The sequence below is a fragment of the Mesocricetus auratus genome, unplaced genomic scaffold, assembly GCF_017639785.1.
Source record: "Mesocricetus auratus isolate SY011 unplaced genomic scaffold, BCM_Maur_2.0 Super-Scaffold_100691, whole genome shotgun sequence".
In the NCBI taxonomy this organism is placed as follows: domain Eukaryota; kingdom Metazoa; phylum Chordata; class Mammalia; order Rodentia; family Cricetidae; genus Mesocricetus; species Mesocricetus auratus.
The window spans coordinates 25,415,782-25,437,706 of NW_024429267.1; the positions used below are offsets into that span (position 1 = coordinate 25,415,782).

General features: G+C 41.4%; 1 protein-coding gene across 2 annotated transcripts in view; it reads right to left on the minus strand.

Moving 5' to 3' along the window:
* Positions 1-21,925, minus strand: part of Me1 (malic enzyme 1) — a 114,515-nt gene that overhangs the window by 68,889 nt on the left and 23,701 nt on the right. The gene's annotated exons all lie outside the window — the stretch shown is intronic.

Consider the following 21,925-nt stretch of genomic DNA (forward strand, 5'->3'; position numbering starts at 1 on the left):
CCCACTCATAAATCCCTTCAGTCTTTAACTAAATATGAGGCATGTAAAAGCATGGTGAGAATGACAAGACTACACAGGCATTTCCAGGGTGTATTCCTCCTCTTCTTTCCACAATGTGACAGTAAGAAGATGCATGAGACGGGACTGAGCAGACTAGGGCTGCACACGTGTTCTCACCTGACGATCTGATTGCTGTTTGGACCTAACTGGAGCCTGTAAAACATCCACCTCATTGCATTTCCTGTGACAGTTTAGCAAGCAGCTTCATATATTGAATACATAACATCTGTTTATATAGTGATACTCTTGCCAATTATCTAGAAGTCATCTGTTTGCATACACACAGCCAGCCAGCCACCCACCCACACCCACACCCACACCCACACACACACACACACCCACACACACAAATACACACACTCTTCCCCCCAAGTACAACCTTCTTCTTGGCTTTTATGCTATTGTTTACTTTTGAATTAATGTGTAAAGGTTGTGTGTGTGTGTGTGTGTGTGCACATGTGCATACATGTGGGTGCATATGCATATGTTGTTATTTATGTATAGGTACACACATATTAGGTGTGCATGTGGAAGCCAGAAGACAACCTCAGGCACTATGCTTTATGTACTAGGCACCTTTTTTTGTTTTGTTTTGTTTTGTTTTTGTTTGGTTTTGATATTTTTCGAGACAGGGTTTCTCTATATTGCTTTGGAGGCTGTCCTGGAACTCACACTGTAGATCAGGCTAGCCTCAAACTCACCAGAAAACCACCTGCCTCTGCCTCCTAAGTGCTGGGATTAAAGGCATGAGCCACCACTGCCTTGCTAAGACAGCCTTTGTTACCAACATAAAAAAGAGGGTAACTTGGCTGGCCAGTGAACCATTATTAGGATCACAAACACATGCCACCATGTCTGGCCTTTTATGTGGGTGCTGAGGCTCAAACTCAGGCCCTAATGCTTACACAGCAAACACTTTACCAAGAGCATTATCTCCCAATACCCTATGACCAAATTTTTTAAATCATAGAAAACAAGAAACAAATTCAGACATATACTAGACTGATTTATTAAGTAACCAAAAATTATAACAACAAATTCTGTAGGAAGAGTTTTTATTATTGGCTAAAAATATTAATTAAAATACACTATACATGTGCATGACATTTTCAAAGAATAAAAAAGTTAATTAAGTTTATACCAAATTATATCCCTTCCTGGTTTTCTTATTGTCTCATATGAAGTAGCTGTGTTCCTAAACTGTAAGAAGCTCCTAATATGATACATATTAGAGCTGACTGACCCAATGAAATCAGCAGAAAGGATATTAATAAAGAACTGGAAAATTAAAATGAGATATTTGGGACTAAGTAAAAAATTTATATTAAACTATAAAAGATGCTCTTGGCAATAGACTATTAAATTATATTCCTTCAGAGACTGTGTGCTGGCCAAGATTTTTCAAATAGTAATGCTCTCATGAAACAGAATCATTTACAATAAAGAACTAAGAATGATATTAAAAGCACCAATTAAATATCAAGATGTATTATACACAGATCTGGGTTCAGCTACTATGGAAGAGCCATTTGGCCACCCATGATCTATTGCACTATGTGGAGATTCATTTACAACATAAATGCTTCCTCTAGGAAGAGTTCATAAGTCAAAGACCTGTAATGTCCAACCAAATCCAAGCATTGGGGAGTTATTTGTAATCCTTCTTGGAATGTTCCCATGATTAGAAATCTATTGAGATATCCAAAAGGACTTCTGCATGTCAGTAACTCATACTGCCTGGCATACAATTTGAATATGAAACATTAATCTTAGAGGGGGGAGGGAGTAAGGGAGGATAAGGGAGGGAGGCAGGAAGGGAGGGAAGCTATATAATTAAAGTTTAGATAAGAAATGTATTTATCTACATTTTAAATGAATACAATTGCAATGGGAAACTTGCTGCCCTGGGAATTAAACCAGGGTCTTATGCACACTATGCAAACCCACTACTACTGAGCTACATCCCAGCAGTAAGCTCTTGCTATCTCTATTCTTACTGATCAATATGTTAAGAATCACTGCACTCTGTTCAAAATTAAACAGGCAAACTGAATACATTCTGGTATCCAGTTCATGTCAGAACTGAGGCAATTTTAAAATGAAGATCACTTTTTTCATACACATAGTTCAAACTTTTTCCATAGCCTCTGACACTACATATTCCACTCCCAACACAAATTTGGAAGACAAGATAATATTCCCCATGTTGCTGGCTGATATCCCTATGGAACTGCATATCAAAATGAAGTTCATTTTGGAACATGCAACTTTGTATTATAACAAGTTTATGTGCCTATTCATGAGCCAATGGAGGAGACAGCGATTCTACAATTTTCTAACATGGTGCCTTCTTGCACTTGTTATTTTTAGAATTATTTAAGTTATACTCCACTTTACACAAAATGTGTACATCAGTAAGCCTTAACCAAAGCTGAGGTGAACAACAGGTCCTCAATTGATAGCGAAAGTAGTACAGACAGTCTGGACCTAAAGTGGTTTGTGTTACAGCTTTTTACTTTGTGACAGTAGGGAGACAGTACACACTCATTATTAAGAATCCTACTCTGAATTAGACCTTTGACTGATATCTGGACTAGAGACATATGATGTAGCAACTTCTTGATGAGCTGGTCAGCTGTAGAGCTATTGCTCCCTGACAGCCAGGGCTTCATGAGCAATATGCTACCATGCACTGTGTGGCTAAGCTGGAATGCCCAGAGGCTAGGTCACTAAGTGCATCTTTCTCTTCCTACGTGCTGGGGATGTGTCGTATGTGCTATTAAGCACTCTACTACTGAGGCACATTCTCAATACCATGACTGCACTTTTTCACTTACCACTTTAAACCTAAAATGGATTTAACAGGGCATAAACTCACTGTAGCTAAGGATCATCTATACTTAAGAAAGCTAAGTTTGGATAAAATGTAGACCTGTAAAAATAAGATAAAACAGGATAAAGATGTAAAGCCAAAAGTCTGGAACTGAAAGTACTAGAAGAAATTACTAAACGACAAAGAAGAGAAGGCCAAGGGAAACGTATTAAAAATTGGTACCACACAGTAAAAGACTGGGGTCATTAGGAGGAGCCCTCACGAATATAGTGATCTTCCAGGCAGGCTAGCCAATCAGCTGAAGCCAAGGAAAAACGGCCTGGCGACACACACCTACAACCCCAGAACTTGGGAGGCAGAGGCAGCCAGCCATGAGTTCAAGGAGACCCTGTCTCAAAGTCACCTTTTTAAAAAGATGACATCAAGAGGGTTAAGAAGATAAAATCAATACAATCCTATCTCATAGCAAATTTGTAAAGAATTTAAAGAATACTACAAAAATCATCTTTCCTGAACTATAGCCAAAGTGATGCTTTATCACTATCAATTAGTTAATGGATTCCCAACAAAGATAAACATTCTTCAAAATCATACTTAGAAAACCAGTACAGATTCATCACTGCCACTTGGTCCTTAGACATCAGCATTTCACTAACCATCCCAATAATGAAAAGAGCCCTCTTCAAAATCCAGCATAACATTTGTCAATCTGCTCTCCTTCACCTAGACCCTTCCTTAGTTTTCGCTTAACTTTCCTAGTCTTAATCTTTCCAAGTTCCAAGCAAGTTTTTAAACATTTTTAATTTTTAATTCCATGCATGTGCATGTCTGAGGGTAGACATGTACATATGAGTGTGGTGTCCATGGAGTCCAGAACTGCTGGATCCCCCTGGAGCTAGAATTCCAGGCAGTTGTGACCCTTCTGAGTGGGTAATGAACCAACTTGGGCCTCAGGAAGAGCAGTACTCACTTATAACTGCTAAACCATCTCTGCACCCCTACAATTGTGCTTTTTAAACAACTTTCTTTTTACTTATTCTTTGTGTCTTTCTCATCTTGCATCTTGATCCTGTTCATTTCCCCATCTTTCCATATCTGCCCTCTGTCCTTGCAACCTTCTACCCCAAATAAAAGAAAATTTAAGAGAAAAAAAAAAGAAAATAGGGGAAAAAAAGGAAAAATCTCATCATGGATAGAAAGTCCCAAAGTGAACCCTTTTAATCTATATAACTTTACTTGCAAATGTTCATTGCAGAGTCATTAGTTTGGTTTAAGGCCTTGTTTCTGTTACAGGATCAATGCTGGGCCTTCACTGGAATTTCTCTTAGATACCCTGTTGTAGCCCTATGTTATGGAGATCCTGGAGCTTTGAGTCTATAGGGCAGGCCCCTTCATGTGCTCCAGCAGATCACAGATGGGGTTAACTATTGGGGTGGGCCAACCCATAGCCCTGGTTCTGGGCCTGGGTAGTTGCAGGGTTAGTCAGCCTCCAGCTCTCCCTTGTCCTCATCACCAGGGTGAGCTCTCCAGCATTGCTCCAGCTATGAGCAGGGGCAGGTGGGGGATGGGGGTGGGTCTAGTTCTCCCACCCTCACACCCTCAGGGTCAGCTCTCCCACACCTACACCATCAGGGCCAGCACTATGGGCTGCCCAGACTAGGTGCAGGGGCCTGCTCTCTAGAGGGCTGCAGCTGGTGAGGGGCGAGGACAGCTCTATCACTCTTACGACCTCAGGGCCAGCTCTCTCACCCACAACAGGCTGGGGGGTTGGGGGGAGAGCATCTCCCCCATGCCTAGTCCAGGAGTGGGGACAGAAATCCCATGCTCTCTCTCTCTCTCTCTCTCTCTCTCTCTCTCTCTCTCTCTCTCTCTCACACACACACACACACACACACAGAGACAAGTCAGTCAACAAGCTCAAGTCTACTATGAGGCCCAGACAAGGTGCATGGCCAGCTTTACCAAGTTGCAGCTGGTAAAGGGGAGGGTCAGCTCCCTTGCCAGCTGGAGACAGTAGGGGCAAGGGAGGGAATCTTTCCCTTGTTCTCACCATCACACCACAGACAAGGGAGGTGGTATCTATGGTCAATTCTACTGTGCTGTCCAGGCAAGGTGCAGGGCCCTTGTGCATACTCCCGAGTGCTGCCACTGGTGGGGGGTTGAATCAGGTTCACCACCTGTTACAGGTAGTGAGGGGAGGAGAACATCTTTCCCTCACCCACACCACCACATGACAGAATAGAGGGGTGAGAGCCAGCTCGCCCATGTATGCGCCCACAAACAGGGTCAGCTCTTTTGTGCTGCCCAGGTGAGGTGTAGACCCACTCTCCCAATTGTTGCAGCTGGTAAGGGCAGGACCAGTTCTTCCTAGTGTTACAGCCAGTATGGGGAGAGGCCAACTCTGCACAGCACTATTTTCTCAGCCTCAGGTGGTATCAGGAGCCAAGGCCATCAACACAGACCACAGAAGCATCAGAATCCAGACATGGGCCGGGCAACAGCCCAGGCCCAGAAATCACCATGGTGCTGGGTGGCAATTACGCCACCCACCTCAATCTATTCCTCACTGCTTTCACCTCTTCAGATATGCCTCTGTCACAGGACATGAACCATCTGTCTCTCTCTTCCATACCATACCACACTTCCGGTCACCATGATAATGTCCAGCTGCTTGGCGCCACAAGGCATCAGACGGCCCATGCTTTCTGCTCGGAGTCTGGGGAAGACCACTAAGGACAGAGTAAAGGCCTTCTTGCCCCCACCCCCACTCAGTCCACTAGCACAAGTATGCTTTTATAACATGTGTGCCGTCCTGAGATTGTGTGATGCTACACTGTGACTAGATTCAGAATTCACACATATTCTGAAGAACATCAAGAAATGTGTGGCTGTTTATGATCAGTGACACCATTCCCATTTTGTCATTACCAAGAATATTCATTCTGATCACTGGTTAAGGTGAAATTATTTGGGTTGTTTTACCCCAGAATCACTCCTTTTTCTTTTGGCAAATAACATATATTTAGTGAAATAATGCTTCAAAATTGTAAATCTGCTATTTCTTTATTCAATTGGCAATTTATTCTTGTCCATATGGGCTCATGGTTTAGTATATGTTCAATAGGGTTGAACCTGTTACAAACATAATACATTCAATGCCCAAATGTTCCCAGAAATGTCTAGTGGGTGTATTCAGTTTGGCTTCGAGGTCCAATTTTTAGGGTGGAGGATGTTGCTGAGTTATTGCTATATAGCTCAGACTGGACTTGAGCTCATGGCTCGTTGCCATCAATCTTTAACTTTTTTATCTATTTTTCTTTCTATCACGCCCTTTCTGAAAAATCTCAAAATTCAAATCAATCTGTCTGTTCTCTCTTTTCCTGAATGCCTGCACAGTTACGTTTCACAAAAGTACTCACCTATGTATATCTGATATACCTAGACATCACCAAAACACTCACAACTCAACCTGCCTTCTTCAAGTAGCTCTAGTGGTCCTTGGACTCTCCACAAAAGCTCCTACTCGCCTCTGTCCATCACTCTTAACCCTCTGTCATTTCATTAGACTGGCACACAGCCTGCATTTTGTTCAGACAGAAACAGGGACTTGACTATCCTATCCCCGATACATATCCCTCAAGCTGAGCCTACTATTTTATCATAGTATCAGCAAGCGCCCATATCTTTGTCCTCCAGTCCCATTAGCTCTGATGTTACCCACAGGCTTCCTCAATGTCCTTTTCCCCTGCTCACCTTCCATGCCTCAAGCTTCCTTCCTTCTAGTGAACAGCTAAGGCCTAGGGAAACCTCGCTGTACTCCAGCCCTTGGACTCACGTTCAAAGCCCACTTTATCCAAGCTTCTGCTACTTCACACGTTCCACCTCTGCCTTTATCTCCTCGTTCGGGTCACATCCTTGCTCTTGGCACCTGATCAACTGATTCAGCCCGAGAACCACATAGTTTTCCAACTTTCAGGATTCTTCAAGGATTCACTTGGGCAGCCTTCCAGGACCTCCAGCTCCTTCTTACTGCCAGACCAGCTCCCAATTGCCCAACACCATGCAAGTGTCAGCTTCTCTTGCAAACATTTTCTGACTCACATTCTCAAGCTGAGTTTGGAGTCCTAGTGCAATTCATAGAAACTCGCTGTTCCTATACTGTAATGCTTAACATACTCTCACAAAAATGTTCACTTCCCCGCATGTTTTCCAACTAGATTACAAAACTCTCCAGGTCAGTGATTTTGTATTTCTACAACAGTAAAAGAAGGAAATGGGATAATGGAGAGAATAAAGGAGACAAGGTTGGAGAGGTGGCTTAGAGGTTCAGATCATGTACCGCTCTTACAAAGGACCGGAGTGCTTCCTAGCCACACTGAGTGGCTCATGACTGCCTTTCACTCTTCCTCCAGGGGATCTGACAGTCTTCTGGCCTCTTTGGGTACTGCATTCTTTTGCACATAATCCCACACAACATACATACACATAACTAAAAATAAAATCAATCTTAATGGAAAAGAGAAAGGAAGCTAGACTTACTAGTGAGTGAGATACAGCAGGAAAATGGGTAATATATTGTTTATGATTTAATAAAGCCCCTGGAGACAAGAGTGATAGGCTGGGTGGAAAGAGGAATATAAGGCAGGAGGAGACAGGAACTTGTAGAACTGCAGTCTGAGTTTGGTGGAGAGCAGTGCAGTATGGATTGTACCCTGAGGATTCATGGAGACAGCATCACCCACTCTGGTCTAAGGTAGAGGTAAAGATAAGAGCTATTGGCTGGCTGCTTTGCCTCTCTGATCTTCAGCTTGAACCTCAATATCTGTCTCTGGGTTTTTATTATTCATATTACAGGAAAAGCAATTGACAGAGAACATTCCAGAAGAAATGTGATCCATGGGTGTAATTTTGGAGTATCTTCTAAAAATGAGACGTCTCAAGAGGCTAGATAGGAAAAGTCAATTTTTAAGGCAAATCCCCAGAAAAAAAAACCAGCAAGAACTATAGTCAATGCTACTTCCAGGACTAGGAACCATGCAGTGGGTAATTTGAGATCTCAATGCTGCCACCATGATGACAGATCTTAGTGGTAGCAACACACTGAGAAACAGTGGGATGGGCAACCAGAGAACCACCCGATAGTTCCAGAGCTACACACTGGGAAAGGAGTCATGAATTACAATGTCACATATCACTTTGGGAGAAAGGTAACTAAACTAGTCTAAGTGCTTTAGACTTCAGTCTTAGAAGTACTTAGAAATAAAAGAGAGGCGGAGAGGGCTTAGTGGAAGGTGCCTGGTGAAATGATTTTTATCTAAGGCTGTTAGAGGAAGGCAGATTTCCTATGTCTTCCCTTAGCTTTTTCCAAAAGTCAATCCTCTTGTTAAATGAGTAGCATCTGGATAATGCTAGTGTTTCCTTTATTGCTTTGGATTGTTTTCTTTTGATTTGTTTAAGATGAGGTCTTGCTACGTCACCCTGACTGGACTTAGGCTCATGGTAATCTTCCTACCTCTCAAGTACTGAGATTAGAGATGTGCACAACTGTGCCTGGACAAAAGTGATTTTCTAAGAAAATTGTTTGTTATTCTATAGTTGTCTTAGTTACTTTTCTAATCCTGTGAAGAGACACCATGACCAAGGCTAATCATAAGAGAAAACATTTAACTGGAAGGTCGCTTACAGTTTAAGAGGGTTAGCCCATTATCGTCATGTGGTAAACATGGTAGCAGGCAGGCAGACATAGTGCTGGATAGTAGCTGAGAGCTGATATTCGATCCACAAGTTATCAGGGGCCGAGGAAGAGACTGGGACTGGCATGGGCTTTTGAAACCTCAAGGTCTATCCCAGTAACATACCTCCTACAAAAAAAATCACATCACCTAATCCTTCCCCAAACAGGTCTACTAGTTCAGACCAAGCATGTAAATAAATGAGCCTATGGGGGCTGTTGTGGTTTCAAAGAATATGGCCCCCAAAGGGCATGGCACTATTAGGAGGTGTGGCCTAGTTGGTAGTAGGTGTGCTCTTGTTGGAGGAAGTGTGTCACTGTGGAGGTGGGCTTTGAGGTCTCATATATGCTCAAGATACCTCCCAGTGTCTCAGATCACTTCCTGTTGCCTTTGGATCAAGATGTAAAGACTCTCAGCTCCAGCACCATGTCTACTTGCATGCTACCTTCCTTCCCACCATGACATGATGATAATGGACTGACCCTCTGAACTGTAAGTGAGACATCCCAATTAAATGTTTTCTTTTATAAGGGTTGCCATGGTTATGGTGTCTCTTCACAGCAAGAGAAACTGTAACTAAGACAGGGGCCATTCTCATTCAAACCACCACAAAGGCCATGCCAACCAGTCTGATTATAGATAACAAGTACTCTTTACAGAGATGATGTTTGGTCATTTTATAATATGGAAGTTCCCCATTTGCTATTACTTAAGATATACATATATATATACATATATATACATGCATACACATGTGCCTACATTTAGTAATCCCTAACTTCTAGGAACAAAATAAAAATCTCCAATGACAAATGACTGACTAAAGATAAATGATTCTATCTGTAATATACTGAGAAAGGATGTTCCTAAGGCCAGCCTGAGCTACATAAAGAGCCTCTGGCTCAATAAACACTTAGGGCACAGAACATGTAGTAGTCAAGCTGATACTGACCAAGAAGCTTACTCCTTGCCAGCTACCTTGCATAGTACTGGAAGGTGCATGAAAGTTATAGGCTAAATAAGAAGAAGAAATAATTCAACAATTTAGCTGTGAACCCTGTGTGTTACAATAAAGATCAGCCTAAATATTATAGAAGTAACCAACCACTTTCTGATTAGATTTAAGGCCCATTCCACAAGAGGGAACACACAATAAATGTGGTCAACAACTTACGGTTGGGAAACTCACAGACCACAGGCATGAACCTACTACTATTACTACTATTACACTACTACATAGTATCAAACTGTCCTCTAAGTTCCTATCCCTCTTTCCATAGATTACTGTAGTTCTCAAACCTCATCATAGAAGTTTCTTCGTGCAATGGACAGTGAGTAACTCAGAAACTCACAACTGCTCAAAGTGAAGACAACAAGTGTTGGTGGAGTGCTCGTTCACAAGTGGGACATTTATATCACACCTCTTCCCTGCAAGGCTCAGCAACCATCGTGGAAGAGGGGGTGTAAAGAATGTTAGAGCCACAGGAGGACTGGAGCACAGCAGTGTCTTCTGACCATGACAAGGCACTCATGAGCTCATGGTAGGTGTGGCTACTTGAGCAAGATCAAACTGGTCAACATTCCAGCAAAGAGAGGGAAGGGGCTCACAAGCCTCCACTCCTGACTGAGGAGCTATTGAAAGCAGATGACTTCTAGGGATGAAGATTCAATTCTCTTTATGGGTGTGGGCTCTTGTAAGTGGCCCACACTCCAATAGACAGACCCATATACAAGAGTATTTGGACAACAGAAATTGGACTTAGCAGGTCCTAAAAATATATTTTAAAAAACCCACAAGGTTAGGAGGGTGTAAGGATGGATCTGGGAGGACTTAGGAGAGGAGTGGTAAGTGAATATGATCAAAATATGTTGTATGCATGTATGAAATTCTCTAAAAATTAATAAAAAATACTGTATTTAAAATGTAAAAACAAAACTTTCTTTTTTAAATTTAAAAAGATCATCCATCTCAAAAGACCAAAACATAAAAATACATTACCTTAAAGACATATAGAAAAATAACAATACTTTTTAAATATTTATATGGTTACTACAAAGAGTATAAAAATGGAGGTGTTACTAAGGAATGAACCTAGTGCCTCTCCCATACTAGGCAAGCATTCTAACATTGTACTATACTTCCAACTGATTTAGTTTTTATTTTGAGACAGAGTATCACTAGGTGGCTCAGACTGGCCTTGAGCTCACTTTGTAGCCCAAGTAGACTTTGAATTAGTGACTCCCCCTAACCCTCATCATTTTAAGCAAGTGAGATTACAGTCCTGCAAGACCTGGTCCAGATAGAACCATTATCCTTAAAATATCAATCAAGGAAAAAAACTTACATAAAATATAAGTAACTGAAGCTTGCATTTAGAAAACCTGCTAGTTGTTAAAATGAATAAATTTAGGGAGTTGAGGAGAAAGCTGACACTAGTGAGATTTCCAGAGATCTACAAGGATAACACCAACTGGAAAACTAAGTAAGAGCGGAGAGACTACATTAATAGCCCCTACCTGATGATGAGGTTGATGACTACCTTATATGACATCCTAGAACCCTTCATCCAGTGACTGATGGAAGCAGAGACAGATACTCACAGCTAAACACTGAACTGACCCGCAGGAACCCAGTGACAGAGATGGAGGAGTGATGAGCAAAGGGGTCATAACTGTGCTGGTGAAACCCACAAAGACAGCTGACTGGACAAGGGGGAGCTCTTGAACCCCAGACTGATGGCTAAGAGGCCAACAGGAGACTGATACAGACTCTATGAATGTAGTGTCAGTGAGGAGGCCTCAGAAATCTCTGGGGCCCTGGGTAGTAGATTAGTGTTCACCATGGCATACAAATAATCTTTGGGAGCCCATTCCACATGAAGGGATGCTCTCTCAGCCTGGACACATGGGGAAGGGCCTAGGTCCTGCCCTGGATGAAATGACAGACTATGGAGATCCCCCCAAGGAGAGCCTCACCCTCCCTGGGGAAGGATGTGGGGATTGGGCTGGGGGGTTGGGGCTGGTGGAGGGACGGGGAGAGAGGGGAGAACTGGGATTGACATTTGAAGCATGCATGTTTCTAATTTAAATAAAAAGAAAAAGGAAAAAAAGAAATAAATTTAGGGAGGTATGCCTATGCTTTCCTGTAACACTGGGAGTTAAGGAAGCAACTAGCATATCCATGTCTTCTACCGTCAGCTCTACTTCTGTTCGTACATACTATATGGTGAGAGGAAAGGCACGCAAGGTTCCGTGTTTTAGCTCTGCAGAAGAAAAACAGTCAACCTTACCCACTTGGTATTCAATCCATTAGGTAACTAACATTTTGTTGCCTCTTTTCAGTACAACTGGCAGTGGCCAAGACTCTAGAAGTATCTAGTAAGACACAATGAAATGTGGGGCTGGCGAGACGGCTTAGTGGATAAGAGCTCTTGCTGTTCTTGCTGGGGTTCAGTTCCCAGTGTCTGCTTAGTGGCTCACAACTGCCTATCACTCCAGGTCCAGGGGCTTTGACGCTCCTCCTCTCATCTCCACAGCAGACTCACTTACAGGCAGACAAAACAGCCAATACACATTAAAACATGTCCATTAGAAGACACATACTGAAAATTTTCAAGTATGAGAGTATAGTAAGAAAAATAAAAATACTCACAGCTATGAGGCAGTAGTGAAAAATGAGACAAGAAAAACAAATTGAGAAATAGCCACATATGGTAGACTCCTACACAAAAAAACAATTGTATAAGCACCAACTACTTATAAAACATCCATCCTTCACTTCCTGTTTGAGTTGCCAACTAACAAAACAGTATAATTATTTAGTTCCATTTTGAGACTGAGAGCTTAGGTTTCCTTCCAAAAATTACATATAATAAGGAAATACAGAAGAAAAAAAATAACTCTCACTTTCAAGGGAAAGTACATACATCCTATCTAACATTTATTGGCAATGCAAAAATGAAACAACAATCTTTCAGTTACTTGATGGCTTTGGAATGTGAGTCCTATGGAAGGCCAATATAAACTATGAACTGGAAACGCGACAGGAAATAACAGAGACACTCACAGAATAGCCACTGATTTGTATGGAGAAAGCCAAAGACTCTACAGATAAGAAAGGAAAGGGAGAAAAAACTACAGTAGAATTCAATTACATTTGAGCTGGAGCTCTTTACTTAATAACTCTTTAGGATTTGCCCCAATGTCCACATGAAACCTAACCACACTGACCTGGGATTCTAAGTTCCAAATCTTCAGGGAATCTGTGAAACTAATGTAGCAACTTGCATCAATCATGTGTCCCTGCTATATAAGCTGCCAAAGTTTACTCTACACTTTATTACACTCTCATTCCTAGGACAAACAGTATCCTCAGAGAGCTTTGTTTTCAGGGTTCTGTCAAATTACAGAATGACATAAATCCAACAGTGTTAAACCTGAGCTTTTGTTTAAAATTTTCTTTTTGCCCCATTGTCATCAGTGGTGTGGCTGGGGCAACATATGAAGCCACTGGCAGTAGGTCCAAGATGCAACTCTAATGAACAAACTAATTTAGTGGACCTCATTCTATATGGAGATACCTTGCCCAGCCTAGACACGGGGAGGATGTGTGTGTGTGCCTTGGTCCTGCCTCAACAAGGTGATGGAACAGACTTCCTGGGGTGGGAGGCCTTACCCCTCCTCCAAGGAGCAGATGGGAGGTGGGAAGAGGGAAGTGGGGGAGTGGAGGAAAGGAGAGAGGGTGAACTGGGATTGGAATGTAAAAATAAATTAATACATTAAAAAAATTTCCTTTTGTTGGTCTTTGCTTTGTGACTGTGTTCCTCAGATATTTGATCTAAACCCAACAGTAAGGGATCAAACCATTCCATCAGTAAGTCTTGCTTCCTTTCTAATATTTTACACAGAAATCCATGTGCATTAGAGACATGATAGAGATCCATTACAGAGACAGGCCCTTATTAAACCAAACGGAAACGCCTTGCTTTGGTTTTGATTGCATTGTGTTTAATGGGGGAAGTCCTGTACATTTGTTAATAAAGCACTGTTGAGCCAATAGGAATCTAGACAGGAGGGACTAGGAGTCCAGGAGGATTCTGGGAAGGAGAAACACAGAGAGTTCGAGATGTAACCGCCATGGGGTAGGAAGCCCGGAACTATTCTCCGGTAAGAGAAATACCTAGATTAACAATTATGGGGTAATTACTTAAGTCAGAGCTAGCCAGTAAGAAACAAGCAAGGCCAACAGCTTCATAATTAATATAGATAGCCTCCTGTGTGTTTATTTGGGACTGATGCGGCTCTAGAACCAGGCTGGCGGGAAGACACCTCTCAAAGAAAAAGCTTCTCTTTACAGTTCTTGTTTCTGTGTTTTCCTTTTTAGAGGAAAGAAATTTCATCTACAGAAAAAAGGGGGTAGGGAGTCCAGCAATATATAAATGTAAATCACATGCAGAGATTGAATGACCTTTTCCTAAGGATTCTGAGGTCATTGATATTGCTGACTGACCACTCTAATCCTACTCCAACTGACCATCCTTGCTCAGGTTCAGGTTATCCCCTCAAGAGTTGAAATCTATACTATCATTAGGAATCCATCCATAATGTTTTTTTTTTCAAGTATACCCAACGTGAAAATAGACCTCTGAGGAAACCACCATACCACACTAGATAACTCCAAACCCACCTCACAGAGATGAACCTGGTTAAACTCAGTGGTCACAGAACAAAACCAATCGGCATTAACGTGGGTTGTGTGAGGGGGCATGTAACAGATTAGGAGGCAGATGTGAGAGGGTGAGGTGACAACAATCAGAATGTACTCTGTGTGTGTGTGTGTGTGTGTGTGTGTGTGTGTGTGTGATTGTCAAACAGAAAATATAAGAATTTTGAAAGTGTGTTCTACATCTCCTACATAAGTCTGGATAGTGTGTCTAACTGCCCTGAACATGGCAGGAGCGACTGAATTGTTTAGTATCTTTCTTGGAAGTACTAAACTCATACTGCATACTACCTTTCTATTCTAAAAACACCTACATACTTACTAGTATCTTGGGAATGTTTTCTATGACTGTTTATGTGTGTGAAAGAGAAGGGGAAGAGAGAGGTAAGTGTGGTGTGTGTGTGCATGTGTATGTGTGTATGTGCACACGCACATGCACCCTCACTCCTGGGGGAGTTGCCAGCATACAGCATACATGTGGATGTCAGAGAACCGTCTGGAGTGGGTCCTCACCTTCCCACCTTGCTCAAGGTAAGGTATCTTGGCTGTTGTTTAAGTCACGCCAGCCCCTACAAGAACATCTGGTAATTCTCCTGCCTCAGCCTCCCATGTCCCCCAGAGGGGTCACTGGGATTACATATGCCAGTGCCATATGTATATGAGTATGGCTTTCACATGGATCTGCAGTCCAAATTGTCAGGCTTTTGTGGCAAGTGCTGTTACCCACGGAGCCAACTCCCCAGCCCAATAACGAAGTTTATAAAATGTAATTTGTATTTTCATAGTTTTTAAATGCCTTCTGGTCCTAAAAATATAATTCTGGCTAATAGTTCATGATGCTTCTGTTTTCTTAAGTTTTGTTTTTGTTTTTGTTTTTTTTATGAGACAGGGTTTCTCTGTATTGTTTCGGAGGCTATCAGTCTAGCCCAGCCTTGAACTCACAGAGATCCGCCTGCCTCTGCCTCCCGAGTGCTGGGATTAAAGGCGTGCGCCACCACCGCCTGGCTGTTTTCTTAAGTTTTACTAACTACATTTTATCATCACAAGTAATTATGCTCCAGTTATAACTGCTATTGTCACAGTGCTAAGCAAAGATTAAACACTTAGAAAAATAAATTCTATTTAATGAAAAGAATTTGACATTTGGGAAGTGTAGGTTCATCTGAACTTCAGGCAAATAATTTTCCAAGTTCTGTAACACACCTCTCATTGAAAGGCAGCTTCAAGAGGAATTCTTTTTACATAAACAGTGACAGCACTCATTTTACAGGAGAAGAAACTAAAGACCAAGGAACTGTGGTATATATAATATAATATAATATATAATAAACCCACTATCACAGAGTTAATAAGAAGCACAGTGGGGACTCAAGTCACGACTTTTCAGGTCTAGAGCACATTTCACTCGGTAATATTTATTCATGTTCTATCCATAAATGAAGGCAATGTTAGTTCTGGTGTACTCAAGGGTACAAGGAAAAGATGAGCAACTGCCACTCAGGACAGAAGGGTCACCACACAGACTGACAAGAGAGAAAAAACATTCAGTTAGTTACCACAGTCACCACATGTAATGATTGTTGGGGTAGAGTGAGGTGGCACTAAACTTGGTATGGGAATGAAAGGGAGAGAGAAGGAGAGGGAGATGGGGAAGGAGAGGGAGAGAGAGAGAGAGAGAGAGAGAGGGAGAGAGAGAGAGAAGTAACAATAGAAAAGTAGGCAGAGGCCCAGATGACCGAAACCTGTCAATGTCACACTAAGGAACTTGTTTTTTGTTTGTTTGTTTGTTTTGTTTTTTGTCATGGGGCATAGAGAGTCAGTTATTCAGTAATTTTAGTCTAGAGAATAACATAGATAAACCTTTTGAGGAAATGACTCATGTTGATAGGATGAAGAGGCAGTGATTCGGAGAAGAAATGAGATGGGCATAATCTAAAAGACTGGCAATAGAGATGATGAGACTGATGGCACAGACACGTGACAAACTCGAAAAGACACAAAACAGAAAAAGAGTGGGGAGATATGACGATTTCTGTGGTGTGTAGGGGACCAACGAGACACTACCGCACTGTATAAGAGAGGAACTCTAAGTCCCTCAAGTTAGGGATGTTGGGTTGGGAAGCTGTAGTACACTGTGTACCAAGCAAGAGGAGCTACTTAGTAGCTGGGAATGTGAGTAGTAACCATAGGAAGGGATGGAGTAGAGATGCTGACTTGGAAGTTTTCATGTTACAAGTTAGTAAGAGGATAATAAGCAGAATAGAAACCATGACCCTGAATAAAAACCTGCAGAGCACTTCCCTGACGTTCCAGTGGGTGGAGTGGCTCAGCAGACTTGGCTGTGTGGATTAAGAAAGAAATATATTTTATTGATGAGGGACATATATTAGATTTAGCCCATGGAAATAAAATGTTGAGCCAATGAATTCATAAGGGACATGGAGAGGAATATGTGAGATGCAAAGGATAAGGCTACAATATTTACATTCTTATGACCACAGAATGGAGAGCCAAAAACACAGCTGGAGCTAAACTCCACACAGCAGAAGGTTCAGAAGGAGACTACAGTGCTCCACACCCATAGTAATAATATTTTCATTTAAAAATAGGTGTACAGAAATGAAGAGAAAAAGATTTAGTGTCAGGATAACACATGGTCTATCTGACTCTTCCTTGGTGGGGGGAGGGTGGGGTGAAAGGGTTGGCTCAGGACAGTGAACAAAGGCCAAGATCACAAGGGGACAGATTTGGGTTGCAAGGAATGAACTGTACTAGGTCTACACACTCCCAAAGTCTTAGTCCAGCCGAGTCTCTTATCTGCAGCTGATGTACACTAGTGTTATACATCCATGTCACCTCACCTACTTAGCCGCCACTATAATAGAACTAAAGACTGTCAACAAATTGCCATTGTTGGCAACTGTGTATGTTTGTAGCCTTGCTTGATTTCCTTACTCCAGAGCCTAAGCAGATTAAATTCATTCAAAGAGATTAGGTGATGAAATCAGAGTCAGTACTGCAAACCTTACTGGTCCTTCCAGTCCAACCCAGCCTTCTGTCCATATGGGAGGCAGAGTAACCGTCTAAAACTTTAATTAGAGGGTATGGGCCGCTTTCAGACATCTCAGTAGCTTCCAAATGAACAGAACTCCAAAGAAACTGTACCACAACCTGGCCTTGGCCTCACATTCCACTGTCCCCTGCCCCATGCCAGAGCTTCTGACTACACAGTTTGCTCAGCCTCAGGCCCTTCTGTTTTCTTTTGTACTTTACAAATTATCACCGTATCTTACTGCATAAACTAAAATATCGTCTCAGAGTTACAGCCCTAGCTATTTCATAAAAGGGAATCCCCTCATTAGTGTCACTGTCCTGTTCATTTCCTTTATACCACATCCTGCACATCCTGCATTCATGCACCTTTTTGATCGCTTGCGTATTATATGTAAATTCATGTCTACAAGGACAAGATATACACCTTTATGTACTTAAAGCTTAGTAAAGTGCCCAGCACGCAGGACACAGTCATGCAATTACTGGCACAGGAAAGGAGAGAAGAAATAATGAACACAAGACCCACAAGAGTTTCTGAAGCCATGGAGGAGCTGGGGAGAAGCAGTAAGAACCTCTGTGGGAACTGAGGTTAGACAATGTTCTGTAAATATTCATAACACTGGGCTTAAATATCAAATTAGTCATTAAAAGGTAGAAACTAGAAAATAAAGCAGGGCTGGAGAAATGGCTCATGGGTAAAGGCTCTCACTGCCAAGTCTGACAACCTGAGTTCTATCTCCAGATCCATGTGTAAAAGGAGAAAACCAACTCATACCCATTTTCCTCCGATGCCCATGTGCACAGTAGCACATGTGTGCATGTGCACACCACACACATATACACGAGCCACACAATCAATTAATAAATAAATAAATAAATAAATAAATAAATAAGAAAGTTAATTAAACCATTAGAGCAACACTCTCATGAGATGCATATTTGAATTATGCTCTTTGGGGAGGCAAGATATGATAAACACTCTATTTCATAGACTAATGTTTAAATAAATGCATTGTTTTAACTTTTGGAAACCAGTAGCTAAGGATATGTCAAAAAAGTTTCTCTGAAGAACTCAGGCCCAAGACAGAACACAGTCCATAATCAGTAGGCTCAACACTGGGGAGGAGACAATAGCATTTCGTTTGTGAACTTGGCTAGCACCATTCTAGATGTTTCCACAAAGGTCGTTTTTGTTTGTCTGTTTTTGAGACAGGATCTATCCTAGAACTCACTATGTAGACAAGGTTGGTCTTGAATTCACAGAGATGCACCTGCTGGGATTAAAAGTGTGCACCACCACACCCAGCTACAAAGGTCATTTTTAAGTAAGATTAACATTTGCTATGTAGGCCTGGGTCATTCCAAAGGGGTTAAAAGTCCTGCTAGAAAAGAGCTACTGCCCCTGAAGAGGAAGAACTTCTGCCACAGCACAATTTCAGGCTTCACTCTGCTGTAGGACCTGCCCTTCAGCCTGGACCCAGGAGCTCTGGCATAGCCACTCCCTCACAGGGCCAGTTTCCTGAATAAGTCTCTCCTTCTAGTCTCTATTTCCATTCTCTCTCACTCATATTCTCTCTCTCTCTCAGGTCTGACCCTTAACACCTTAGTGATACTTTCCTAGGAATGATTATTTTCAACTTATAAAATAAAATAAAAATAACTAAATACTAGTGACTATCTCTATATAAATATTATTTTCAAATTAATATGAACTCAAAGTATATATAAAATGATTTTACATTCCTTCTTCTTCATATTCATTTTAAGAACAGGGTATGTGCCCACCTAATTAACTACAAATAGACTGTTCTAATGAACTCTAGCATAACCCCTACGGTGTAAAGAAATGCACAGAATCCTATTGTAAGCCTGCCCTCATCATACACAAGCAAATGTTGGACAAATGTCAATAAAATTAACTTTTTTGAATAAAGTATGTGTGTGTGTGTGTGTGTGTGTGTGTGTGTGTGTGTGTGTAGATACATGTATCTTTAGCCTTTAAAACATTTTTTTTTGAGACAGGGTTTCTCTGTATTGTTTTAGAGGCTGTCCTGGAACTCGCTCTGTAGACCAGGCTGGCCTCGAACTCACAGAGATCTGCCTGCCTCTGCCTCCTGAGTGCTGGGATTAAAGGTATGTACCACCAACGCCCAGTGCCTTTAAACATTTTACAGTGTAAATGTTTTAATTCACATAGCCACACTATTTTTTAAATATATAAAACATGGTGCATTTCAAATTATCTTACACATCATTCATTCATCTGCCAATCATATTTAAGACTGTGAGTTACAATGTTAATTTTAATGTTAGTTAAAAGGATGGAACATTCAATAACTTATAAAATGAATAGATTGAGTTCACTTACATTATGGTATCTAACCGTTCACAATCATATTTTGAAAGATGGACTACCTCTCTGACAATACTGAATATAGATTGTTTTGTCATGCAGTGTATAGATCTTGAGAAGCACAATGGGCGGCAAGCGAGGAAGGTTGGCAATGATGACTACAGCAAGTGGGGACCCTGCTCTGTCCTCTACTGCTGACTTTGCTGCAGGGCCATGGCACAGGGAGTAGCACTGCCTCAGAAGATGCTTCCTGATGCTTCTGCAGCTTGATAACTGCAACCCATTCGGGAGAACACACAACAAGAGTAAAAGCACGCTAAGAGTAAAGAGCCTGAAAGAACACACAGAAACTCTGATCCAAAGATCACTTTATATATACCAAGTGAGACAATACCAATATTCGGCTTTAGTCATCCAAGCATTATAGCCAGAACACAACTAAATAAAATTACATGCTTGTTGTAGTCACATGTTGTTGGGGGATACAGTGAGATTTTAATGAATGAAGTCATTAAATGATTATGAATTCCTCTTGTTTGATAGCATACTATTTTTGATAAATCTCAGAACTACAACAGAACTCCTTCAAAGTTATTTAAACTGATGTGTTGGGTTACTTTACAAGAGGTTCCTAAAAGTACTGATTTGTATGTTACTTTTTAAAACATGCACAGAACATTTAAACTAAAAGTGACCAGCTCTCTTCCTGAATGTGGCCTGAGGTGATCTGTAAAAACAGTTCCTTACCCTCTTGACACAGAAAAATCCCATGGCACCATGCAAATCTTTACGTTTACTTTAAGAACACCTGTGAAAATGCCCAAGCCATCAGGGTATGCACATTTAAAAAGATGACAAGTTCTCTGAAAGATGTCACTTCAACGAAGGCATGTGTGCTGCACAGGTGCACAGTGGAGGAGTCACTGTGTCCCCAGGCCAGGCAGTGGGGCTAGACGAAACAGAGCTGTACTCTGGCTGCACAGAGAGCCATGCTAAGCGAAAGGTTTGGATGTAAATTCTCTAGTCACTGACCATGTCCAGTAATACAAAATGCACCATGTACTTCTAGATCTCATGGGCAGATTAATCCACACATGAACTCCTCTGCCATACTGACATGATCCTCACTGAGCAGGAACACAAACTGTTCCTAAGCCAGGAGGCTGTACAGAAAAAAAGAACATCCCAGAACAAACCGAAGAAACAAAACCTTATGGCATACATGGAAAAATAAAAACAAAAAACAATGTGACCTTAGAATTCAATGGTTCACAATAAACTCACTGTTAGAACCTCGTTTAGAGCACCATCCATTACCCAAACCACTCAACTATTTCCAATTTTGAAATGAAGGAAGGCTATTCCAATGCCAGTTAGAAAAGCTCTGGGAAGTACTGTGTCTCTGCCAGAACTTCCATCCAGCAATTGCAGTTCTCCATTCTATGGCTATCCTGTGAAAATGTGTGCCACCTTCCACAAAAGACCTGGGAGTAAGACTAAACTCACACCTGTAGGCTTGCGGTTCTACACCCTCCAGTTCATTCCCAGACGGCCAGTTTCAAAAACTGTTACTGCCACGGTCACCTTATCTGAACACAGCCCAGTCTGCCAGTGACCCATCAAAAGCGTGGTTATTTAATAAATGTAATGTTCCAGGCATGAGAATGTGTGACACAAAATTATCTAAGAATAAATGCCTCTCTTCATTTTTTACTTTTAATGATGAAAACTAAGGTTTATAATTCTCATTTAAAATACACACATTCCTGTGGATGGGAAAGTAACTAAACATGTACATTTTCATGAGTACTACCTGAGATAAAACCTGGCAACCTCTTTCTGATTTTTCCATATGTTACATGTAAACTTAAACCAAAACACCTGGAAGTACCACACAGGCTGTAGCAAAATTATTTTTGGATCTGAAACTTAAATTTCCACTCAAGTTTTCCACATATGAAGTCTCTAGATGGGATGGGGGCTCAATGAGCCGTTACTCTATATTTCTAAAGGCTTTTACAGTAGAAGATAAGTCTCACTGCCGTGCCAAAGAGATTTATATGTCTATGCATAAATTTGGCCGGCTTTTAGATCTTGATGTAAAGAACTGATGCTTGAATCATGTCTACATTTTTTCCATTCTCCACATTTTTCCTAATTAAGGCAATGCT